Source organism: Lucilia cuprina, chromosome 2 (genome assembly GCF_022045245.1).
Source record: "Lucilia cuprina isolate Lc7/37 chromosome 2, ASM2204524v1, whole genome shotgun sequence".
Classification (NCBI taxonomy): domain Eukaryota; kingdom Metazoa; phylum Arthropoda; class Insecta; order Diptera; family Calliphoridae; genus Lucilia; species Lucilia cuprina.
This window is the reverse complement of record NC_060950.1, coordinates 32,190,682-32,201,302: the sequence shown is the minus strand read 5'-3', so window position 1 is coordinate 32,201,302 and position 10,621 is coordinate 32,190,682.

The window sequence follows — 10,621 nt, the reverse complement described above, 5'->3', positions numbered from 1 at the left end:
AAATTTTATAAAAACGGCCAAAAATTAAATCCTAGTTTATAATCTGGTCTGTAATCGAGTCTGGTCTATAGTCTAGCCTATAGTCTAGTCTGTAGTCTAGTCTATAGTCTATTCTATAGTCCATAGTGAAGTTTATAGCTTAGTCTATAGTCTACTCTATAGTCTAGTCTACAGTTTAGTCTATAGTCTTGTATAGTCTATAGCCTAGTCCAGTCAGTAGTCTAGTCTATAGTTTAGTATATATTCTAGTCTAGTATATCGCCTAATCAATAGTCAAGTCTAAAGCCTAGTGTATTGTTTAGACTTTAGTATAATTTATTATATATCTTTAAAATTTATGAAGCAGTGTATAGACGAGACAATAGTCTAATTTATGGACCAGACTATAATCTGTAATATTTAGAGAAAGTTTATCCTCAAATGGAGAACTAATTTGTTCTCGTATCAACAGTTCTTTTCTCCCAACCATTCTAATCCTTTTTAATTGGATATTTAATTGACATTTCATTAAAGTTTTAAATTGTACAAACATTCGAAAATATTGAAAAAAAAACAACAACAACACAAAAATAAAATTGCAATTAGATGCGGCTACAAAAAAAATTAAAGCGAAAGAATAATAAAATAATAAATTATTTTAATTAAAATAGCACTACATACTTATAAGCTAAAGTCATAAATTTTCAAATGATTTTTAATTTTAAACGAAAAAAAAACCGAAGAGAAAGAAATAACGACAACAACAATACAACTCTACAACTACAATTTAATGAAGCGCACCTTAAACACAATGGAAACAACAACTGCTGTAACATAAAAAGAACTAAACTCATGAAACAATCGTAAATTTCAAATACAAAACAATATTTAACAAAAACAAATCACTGTTAGCAACATAGAATTGTTGTTGTTTTATACTCATACATATTTAAACAATTATGTTTCATTCTTTTAAGAGAGATGAACAGTTATAGTGGGTCGTTAGTTCGAATTCATATTGAGTGAATACTAGGAGGTTCCATTTTTATGAAATTATCTTAAAAATTTCGGGGATTATGTTTCGGTTTTATGTGCCTCTTTATTTAGTCAATGTAGTCTAGGCTAGTTATAGACTAGTTTACAATCTAGTCTTTATTCCATTTATAGTCTAGTCTCGTATATAGTTTTTCTTTGGTCTAATCTATAATTAATCTAGAGTGTAGTTTATAGTTTATTCACTTCTTTATAGCCAAGTCTACAGTCAATCTTTTGTAGTTTGTAGTCTAGTCTATTGTCTAATATACAGACTAGTCTTGCCTACCGCCTATGTAGTCTATAGTATAATCTATAGTCTAGTAGATATTCTAGTCTATAATCTAGTCTATAAAAGATTAGTCTAGTCTATAGTAGACTAGATTTGTCTACAGTCTGATCTATATTCTAGTCTATAGTCCAGTCTATAGGCTTTTCTATAGTCGTCTATAGTCTTGCCTATAGTTTAATCTATATTTCAGTCTAGTATAAAGTCCAGTCTATAGAATAGTATATTCAATCCGATTTGCTTAAAATTTGAGCAGCCTTAATATGCATTTCAGTTTGTCTTTGAGAATTTGTATTGTTTCAAACAAATTATAATGGTTGTTTTTGTTTTCATTGTTGTTGCAGTTAATATTGAATTTTGATATCTGTATTAACAACAAAAACAGCAGCAGGAAGCATTTTTACTATTGCGAACAAAGAAATAATAGATACATTCGTATTCGCTTAAATATTTTGAACCAATAAGATCATTTGCAAAAAAAAAAACAATACGATTATGCGCTTATTATTGGTATAATCATGTAAATAAACAAATATATATATACAGTGAATCAATTAAGTAATTTGCCTATGTAAAATTTTATAAATTTTAAGAAAAAACTTTATCTGAACAATAATTTTTAGCAAAATAAAGCAATTTGTTTATTGTATATTTAAAGAAAAAGAATATCTTATATTTTAATTTTCTACCATAAAAAGTAAAATCGTTATATTAATTAACGAGTTTTTTGATAAAATTTGTTAATTTTCAATAAAGTATTTTGCTTTTTTAGGTTTTTTGTTAATTTTTTTAATATTACTGCATCATTTTATAAAATGTAATATTTTTATTACTTCTATATATTAGAATAACATTTTGTAGATATTTTAGTAGTGGAACGACTAAATTTGGACATTTCTTAACCGATTTATTATCCTATATACCTATTAGAATTTATCAATATTTGACTTAACATGAAATCTATCGTTTCTTTCATAAAATTTCGAAAATAATAAGTAATTTTGAATTAGATACATGATATATGAGATAATCAATGGATTTGGACCTAGAAAAAATGTTTTGTGAGGTATAAATCTATATATTATAACAAAAATAATCCGGTTTTTTGGTCATTTTGTATTGATAAACAAAAACTACATTACGGAAACTTCATCTATTTGGGGAATATTTTGTAAATTTTATTTAGAATTGTATAATATTGATTCTAGCCACTCTAATTATGGCGACATCACCATATACCACTATAGAACTATGATATGATAACCACCTCTATTTGTAAATATCTAAATTAGGTATTTTTCCTGTACTATACGACAGTTCTCTTTACATTAGTTCCAAGCAACATAAGGTCTGTTTAGAGGCCTAAATTTAAACATAGTGTTCCTCCTAGTTTGTATAAAGATTTTGAAAAAGATAAATCAGGAGTCCAATAGTTTTCCTTGGATACAAGTCGCCTCCCTTTGGCAGTTAAATATTTTGAAAGAGCACTCAGTGCGTTTTTTCTAATAATTCTTTGGATCATTTCATCAATTACTCTATTTAATGTTATTGATTAAACATTTCATAATTATATTTTATTGATTTACACTTGTTCTAGAAATCTAAACTAATTTTTTATATCGAAATTGCCTCATTATTATCCTTTAAACATTTTAAGGCAAATAACATCACATTTTCACCCAATGAGGATATGATTTTTGCAAAAACCCAATGAAATTTATCGGAATTCACAATATGCAAAATACTCTATTGACATGCAAATTCTGATGAAAAATAATAAAATGCAACAAAAAATGCACCAAAATTTTTATTTTAATATTTTTTCTAATTTTTACCATTTTACACAATCTCTATTTTTAATTGGAAAACATATATTTACTTCTTACCTGTTTTTTCGAATTTTATTTATGAACAAAAAACAAAATTCTCTTAAAAAATGTAGGCAAAAAACTTAGTTAATTCACTGTATATAATCGTGTACACTGCATTGTTTTTAGATTTGTTTAGTTTTATTTAATTTTAATAAGTTTAGTGCACAGTGGGTTGAAAAAGAAATTTTGAATTATCATATTGATTACATTAGAAAATAATAAAAGTTAGATCCATTTCGTTTTAATCTATCACTTTCTAATCAAGTTTTTATATCAGTTTAAAAAAGTTCCATTCAGCTTAATCAATTCAAAGATCTTCAGTTTAGTTTATAATAATTCTCTATCACTAGCATCCTTCAGAGTTCTCTCTATCTGAGACTTTTTCACATTTGTTTCCTATAAAAATCACTGTGCATTACGGAATGTACTATTTAAATACAAAACGAAATGGGGGCTACATTTAGGGTTAGTCATACGATTATAATTGAATCACCGCAAATCCCAGCAATATCCATTGAACATAATGGCTAATGGAGAGTAAAAAAGATGATGATAATAAAATAACTAAATACAAAAAAATATTTAACCTTGTATGTTCCTTAAATGGGTTCATTATTTAAAAAAATAAATACAAAAACAAACACACACAATTAATGGTAACGCGACATTCTCAAGCGATTAAACACCACAATCCATGAACATAAGTCCAACATAAATACGAATTCGCACTGAAGAACAGAGTAAACAAAAAACAATAGCATTCGCAAAAATATTAAAAAAAAATCTATATCTAAATTCTATTATTTTAATGTTTTGCTTTTGGTTTTTTCATTTTGTTTTCCAATTTTAACTTAAGGATTGTTCGTTTGCTCCAAAGAACAAATAAAACGTTGTTTCTAAGACTCTATACGTTCAGAACATTTATTATTTTATAGTTTTTTAATGATCAGGTGTCACATTGATCTACTAGAAGCCATTTATTTTCCAAATTCAAACTATTAGACATTTACGAGTTTGGCCATATTCGCAACAGTTGTAGGAGAAGATGAAAAAGTTTGGAAAACAAATGAAACTACTGCTATGGTGGCCGAAAGTGAGTGAGTAATTGGCTATTAAAATTCAACAACATAAACATGACACTCAATTCCATTCAATACGAAATCGAATGAAAGAGTACTACTAACCACTGGTCATGTTCGACAACTATTGTATGTATTGTATGTTTATCTACATACAATACAAAGTTGTAATGACACTTCTATTTACTAAGAACAACAACAACAATGAGAACTGTTTATGCAAAATTTTTCAGACAAGTAATTCTATCTAAGAAAGTAAAGTCGATTAATAATATTTACTTGATACCCTAAAACAATGTGGTTAAGTTTTTAGAAATAGGCTTTTAATTGCGGCTAAAATCATTCATTATGTAAATAAAATTGTCTTTATTACTACTTTCTTGCTGTTTTATTGATCAATCTGTACGCTAGATAATTAACTAGTTTAGGGTAGAAGGGGGACCATACGCCACTTTTTTTTTTGAGGCGGCCTCAAATTAAAACCACAATACATATTCTTAATTTTTTCTTGGTTCGGATACTTAGATATGTTGGCTTTAGTTTTATTCCTTTCAATTTTTCTTAAGTCATCCTCATGTACATATTTTTTTTTAACTTTTCCGCACTGACCAAAAACGGCGATACTGCCCCATCCATGAGGTAAATGCGCCAAAGGGATGAGGCAGATTTGTCATTAGTAAAATAAAAGAAAAAATTACAAAAATAAAAACTTATTTTGCTGTTTTATACTTTAATTCATTAAACAAAGTATAATAAATCAGATATTTATTGTTATTACACAAAACTTAACAAAAAAACTAAAACAAATTATTACTGATTTTTTCTATATTTTAACCAAATTTTGTTCTACATCACAAGCATTACATATATTTGGCGCATGTGCCCCACGGACAGTTCTGGGGTTTAGTTTCAATTTTTTTCGGACTTCAAATTATATTATCGAAAATTTTATTATGTCTTATTGTTCACTATTATTGACATTCTAATACTGACAAATATATTTTTTCTATCACAAAAACTAAAAAAGTTAGCACAAAAAGTTCACACAGTGAAATATTTTCACAGCCCTTTGAAGAACAATTAATCTGTCTCCCATCATATGTAAAGTTAAAGTTTAAAATTTTCAGGGATGATAGATAATCGATAAACGTAAACAAAATTTAATAATGCGATCGATTACTCGGTTTTCAAGTTATTCGCATTGACAGATGTGCCCCTATGGCGCATGATCCCCCTTCTACCCTACTTAATATTCTATTGACTAATTTACTGACTAGCCTATTTATTAATCTACTGACTAGTCTATTGACTACTCTACTGGCTAGTCTATATACTGACTAGTTTGATCACTATTTTGCTTACTAGTCTACTGACCATTCTGCCGACTAGTCTACTAACTATTCTGCCCACTAGTTTACTGACTATTCTGCCGACTAATCTACTGACTATTCTTTGGACTAGTATATTGACTGGCTTACTAACTATTGTCTAATCTACTGAGTATTCAAAAGTCTAGTCTATAGGATATATTCTACCGACTAATAGACTGACTAATACTTTACTGACTAGTCTATGAACTATTCTACTGAGAAGTATATTAACTATTCTACTGACTAGTGTAACATCTAGTCTCTAGTAAATCAGTGAACTAGCTAGTATACTGGCAAGTCTATTGACTAGTCTACTAGCTAATCTTTTGACTAATGTAACGAGTAATAGTCTACTGACTAATCTTTTGACTCGTGTACTGAGTAGTCTATTTTTGACAAGTCTACTGAGAAATCTATTGACTGCAGACTGCTGACTAATCTATTGACTAGTATACAATGTAGTCTACTTGGTTAGGACAACTACTCTTTGTTTTTTGTAACAATATTTTGTTGTCATAACCAAACAATTGTTATTTTTATTGAACTTCATCAATATTTTAGTTACTGAAAACATTTATATGTTTATAACAATTATAAATTTGACAATGATTCTCTGAAAAATAATTATTTTTACAACAAATAAATAATGATAATTCTGTAAACATATTATATTCTTTAGAATCATTTAAACTATCAAATAATCATTAAATGGTAGGATTTTACACGCTTATGCATATAATGTTTAAAATATACGTTTACTATTAAAAATATTTTGGTATCACCATTTTTATATCAGTTGTATGGTTTATCCGTACTAGATCGGATTAAATAAATTGTTAATCAAATGCAGTGTTAAAATAGTTGTGAAAAATAAATACTATCTAAACATATAATAGGGTACATAAAAAATTAATAATTAAAAAAAATTATATTGTGTTTATATTGGCTTAAAAATGTGGATATATATTTTTTATGGGAATATCAGTGCTTGGAAGTTTTGTGTTTGTTTAAAAAAAATTAACAAATAATTACATTTTACGCCAAGCACATAAGATTAACCATATATGTAACCTTAATATGGTTACATGAAGACATGTGACTACTTGTAACCATAATATGGTTACTTGAAGCCATTATATGATTACATGAAACCATAATGTGGTTGCTTGAAACTACAATATGATACTACAACATCACATTATCACTATATTATGATGAATTATTCGGACTATATTTAATCATAATATGATAGGTTATTATACTAATAATGATCATAATATGTTTTAAATTTAACCATAATTCTAACCATAATATGTTGCTCTTAGATTATGGTTACTACAACTATATTTTTTCTCTGCGTGTTGTCTGTTTACAAATCTACTTACTAGTATATTGACGAGTTTACTGAGAATCTCATAGTAGTGTATTCACTAGTCCACTAACTAATTTACTCATTAGTCTAATACCTAGCCCAATGATTAGTCTATTGACTAGTCCAGTGCTTAGTCGATTGACAAGACCATTGGCTACTTTATTGACTAGTTAAAGTAGACCATTGACTAGTCTTAAAAATTTTCATTCGACTAGTCTATTAAGTCTACAGAAAAGTCTATGCAGTACTTTTGCTATCAATAAACTAATCTACGGACTCTTCTATAGGTTAATATGGGGGATTATATGTTGCAAAGTTCATAAACCTAGTCTATGGACTTGTCTAAAGACTTGGCTAATTTGTAACTTAAAGACTAATCTATTGACTAGTCTATAAACTTATTTATTACTTAAATAACGTAATGAGTGTGGAAAGTCCTAGGAACTAGTATACTGAAGAGTTTAATGACAAGTCATACGATTCTATGAACTGATATATTGACTATGGGCTGATCCATTGAGTGGTTTATTAGTAGTCTTTTGAGTAGTTTATTAGCTAATTTATAAACTAGCCTACTTACTTTGCTACATGACAAATTCAATTACAAACATAACATAACTAATTACCCATAAGGCAGGGTATTAACATTATACATTACTCTATATATTTAACAATATTATCTATGGTGTGAGACAAGACAAACGTTCTTCATTTCGAATATCTACATTTAGTTACTATCTTTATTTTAAAGATTTGTATTTATGTAGTTTATTTTCGCATACGATTTGCAACACTTCTTATTTGGCCCTGAAAGCATAAAGTCATCGTATGCCACCATAACTATTATTATTGTATATGCCGCATCATAAATTAATCAATTAAATGTCTTTACTATTGGTCTAACATAGTGTGATTTTTTGTGCAAAAGAAAACATTAATAAAAAAAGTTTTTGTTGAAGGGAACGAAACCTAAGTGATAATGGTGAGATATAAGAACAAACATAGTTTAGCTTAGTTTAAAAGTGTTGAGTAATATTTTTTTAATATTCGAATTTTTAAATATTCGAATTTTTTATATATTTTTAGACCTCTCTCGCCAACTTCCCCTAATATTCAATTCACTTCAATTGATCTTACCTTGCCACCATTATAATACAGCAATAGCAAAAAAAATACCAACAACTAAAAATAAAGATATAATTTTTACACATGCAAGTAGTTTAGTTTTCTAGAGCTGGTTCAAAGTCAATGGTTGCAGAAAAAAAAGCCAAAAGCTAGACTAAATGTTAGCAGTATGTATGAACATGAACAAGTACAAGTCCAATTGACTACTTACATGAATGTTTGAATTTTTTTGTTACTCTTTAAATTAAAGTTTTCCAGGTGCCACTAACAGCAAACATACACACTCACACACACACATACTTATGTTTGCCAATATTGAAGCTGTCTACTCAGTAGGCATTTATTCCAACACATGTATTCATTGGGTCTTTTAGTGTTTAGTCATGCTGTTAACGGCTGCAATTGCAATAATTTAACATGTCTTTCGACTTGTATCTATACAAGGAAATACAAACATGGCCTTATATTTTGTGGATGAGTGCATAAATTATGCGTTTAAACCCTTAAACAAAATTTTAAAAGACAATCTCAATAAAATTTACATTGAAACATTTTTAAAAATCGAAATAAAATATTAAAAAAATCTTCATTAAAACTTAAAGAATTACTCTTAAATTAGTACAAAATTAATTTTAAAAATCATTGAAAATACACACCATTCTTAAAAAAATTAAGCTACAAACTTTATTTTCCGCCTAAAAAGACTTAAAACACAAACCTTATTCAATCCTTTATAGAAAATGAAAGACTTAAGAAACAAACGTTTGTGTTGTTACAGTTTGAGGGGCAAAGACTAAAGAAACAAATTTGAATAACAAACACAGCCTCTTTTAATATAAAAGACTTAAAACACACGCGCACACATTATAATTAGCAGAGTTGGGGGTAGTGCACTAAATTTGCAGTTTCCACTAAATTTTAGTAATAGTTCAAAATTTTTCACTATCACTAATAGATATTTAGTAGTGAGTTGAAAAAGTACAGCCTCACTACACGCAGAGAAAAAATATAGTTGTGGTAACCATAATCTAAGAGCAACATATTATGGTTAGAATTATGGTTAAATTTAAAATATATTATGATCATTATTAGTATAATAACTTATCAAATTATGATTAAATATAGTCCGAATATTTCATCATAATATAGTGATAATGTGATATTGTAGTATCATATTGTAGTTTCAAGCAACCGCATTATGGTTTCATGTAATCATATAATGGCTTCAAGTAATCATATTATTGTTTCAAGTAATCATATTATGGTTACAAGTAGACACATGTCTTCATGTAACCATATTATGGTTACATATTAAACATAATATCGTTAATCTTATGTGCTCGGTGTAAAATGTAATTATTTGTTAATTTTCTTTTAAACAAACACAAAACTTCCAAGCACTGATATTCCCATTAAAAATATATATCCACACTTTCAAGCCAATATAAACACAATATATTTTTTTTAATTATTAATTTTTTATGTACCTTATTATATTTTTAGATAGTATTTATTTTTCACAATTATTTTAACACTGCATTTGATTAACAATTTATTTAATCCGATCTAGTACGGATAAACCATACAACTGATATAAAAATGGCGATACCAAAATATTTTTAATAGTAAACGTATTTTACTTATATCTTAAACATTATATGCATAAGCGTGTAAAATCATACCATTTAATGATTATTTTATAGTTTAAATGATTCTAAAGAATATAATATGTTTACATAATTATCATTATTTATTTGTTGTAAAAATAATTATTTTTCAGAGAATCATTCTCAAATTTATAATTGTCATAAACATATAAATGTTTTCAGTAACTAACATATTGATGAAGTTCAATAAAAATAACAATTGTTTGGTTATGACAACAAATTATTGTTACAAAAAACATAGAATAGTTTTCCTAACCATGGCGAACCATGTTTTTTCTCTGCGTGTAAGCAATTGTGGTAGTGATACAAAAAAAATTTTCACTAAAATTAATTTAGTGATAGTGAAAGCTTTTTTTTCACAGCTTAGTGCAAATTTTTTTCTCCACTAATAGAATAGTGGAAAAATAATATCATTCACTAATCTAAAGCATTCATGTGGTGACAGTTAAATATTTGCACTTTTTTAATTGTAGTGTAAAATTATCACTACCATATTATATATATGTTTCACTATGAATAATTTTTTTAGTGCTAGTTAAAATATGTTTCACTACCACTATAGTGATAAAAAATAGTGGAAAATCAAAATTTCGTCACTATAGTAGAATTTAGTGGAAACCTTAGTGCACTTAATATTTAATGCACTACCCCCAACTCTGATAATTAGAATGTGTGATTAGACATTATAAGAAAACTTGAAGTATTGGGTAATTTTGTAGAGAAAGACTTAAGAAACAACATTTTTAGACTTTCAATATAAACTGATTTTCAATATAAACAAGTTTTAAAGGAAATGAAAACTTCCTTCGAATTTCGTGAAAATCGATCGATAACAAA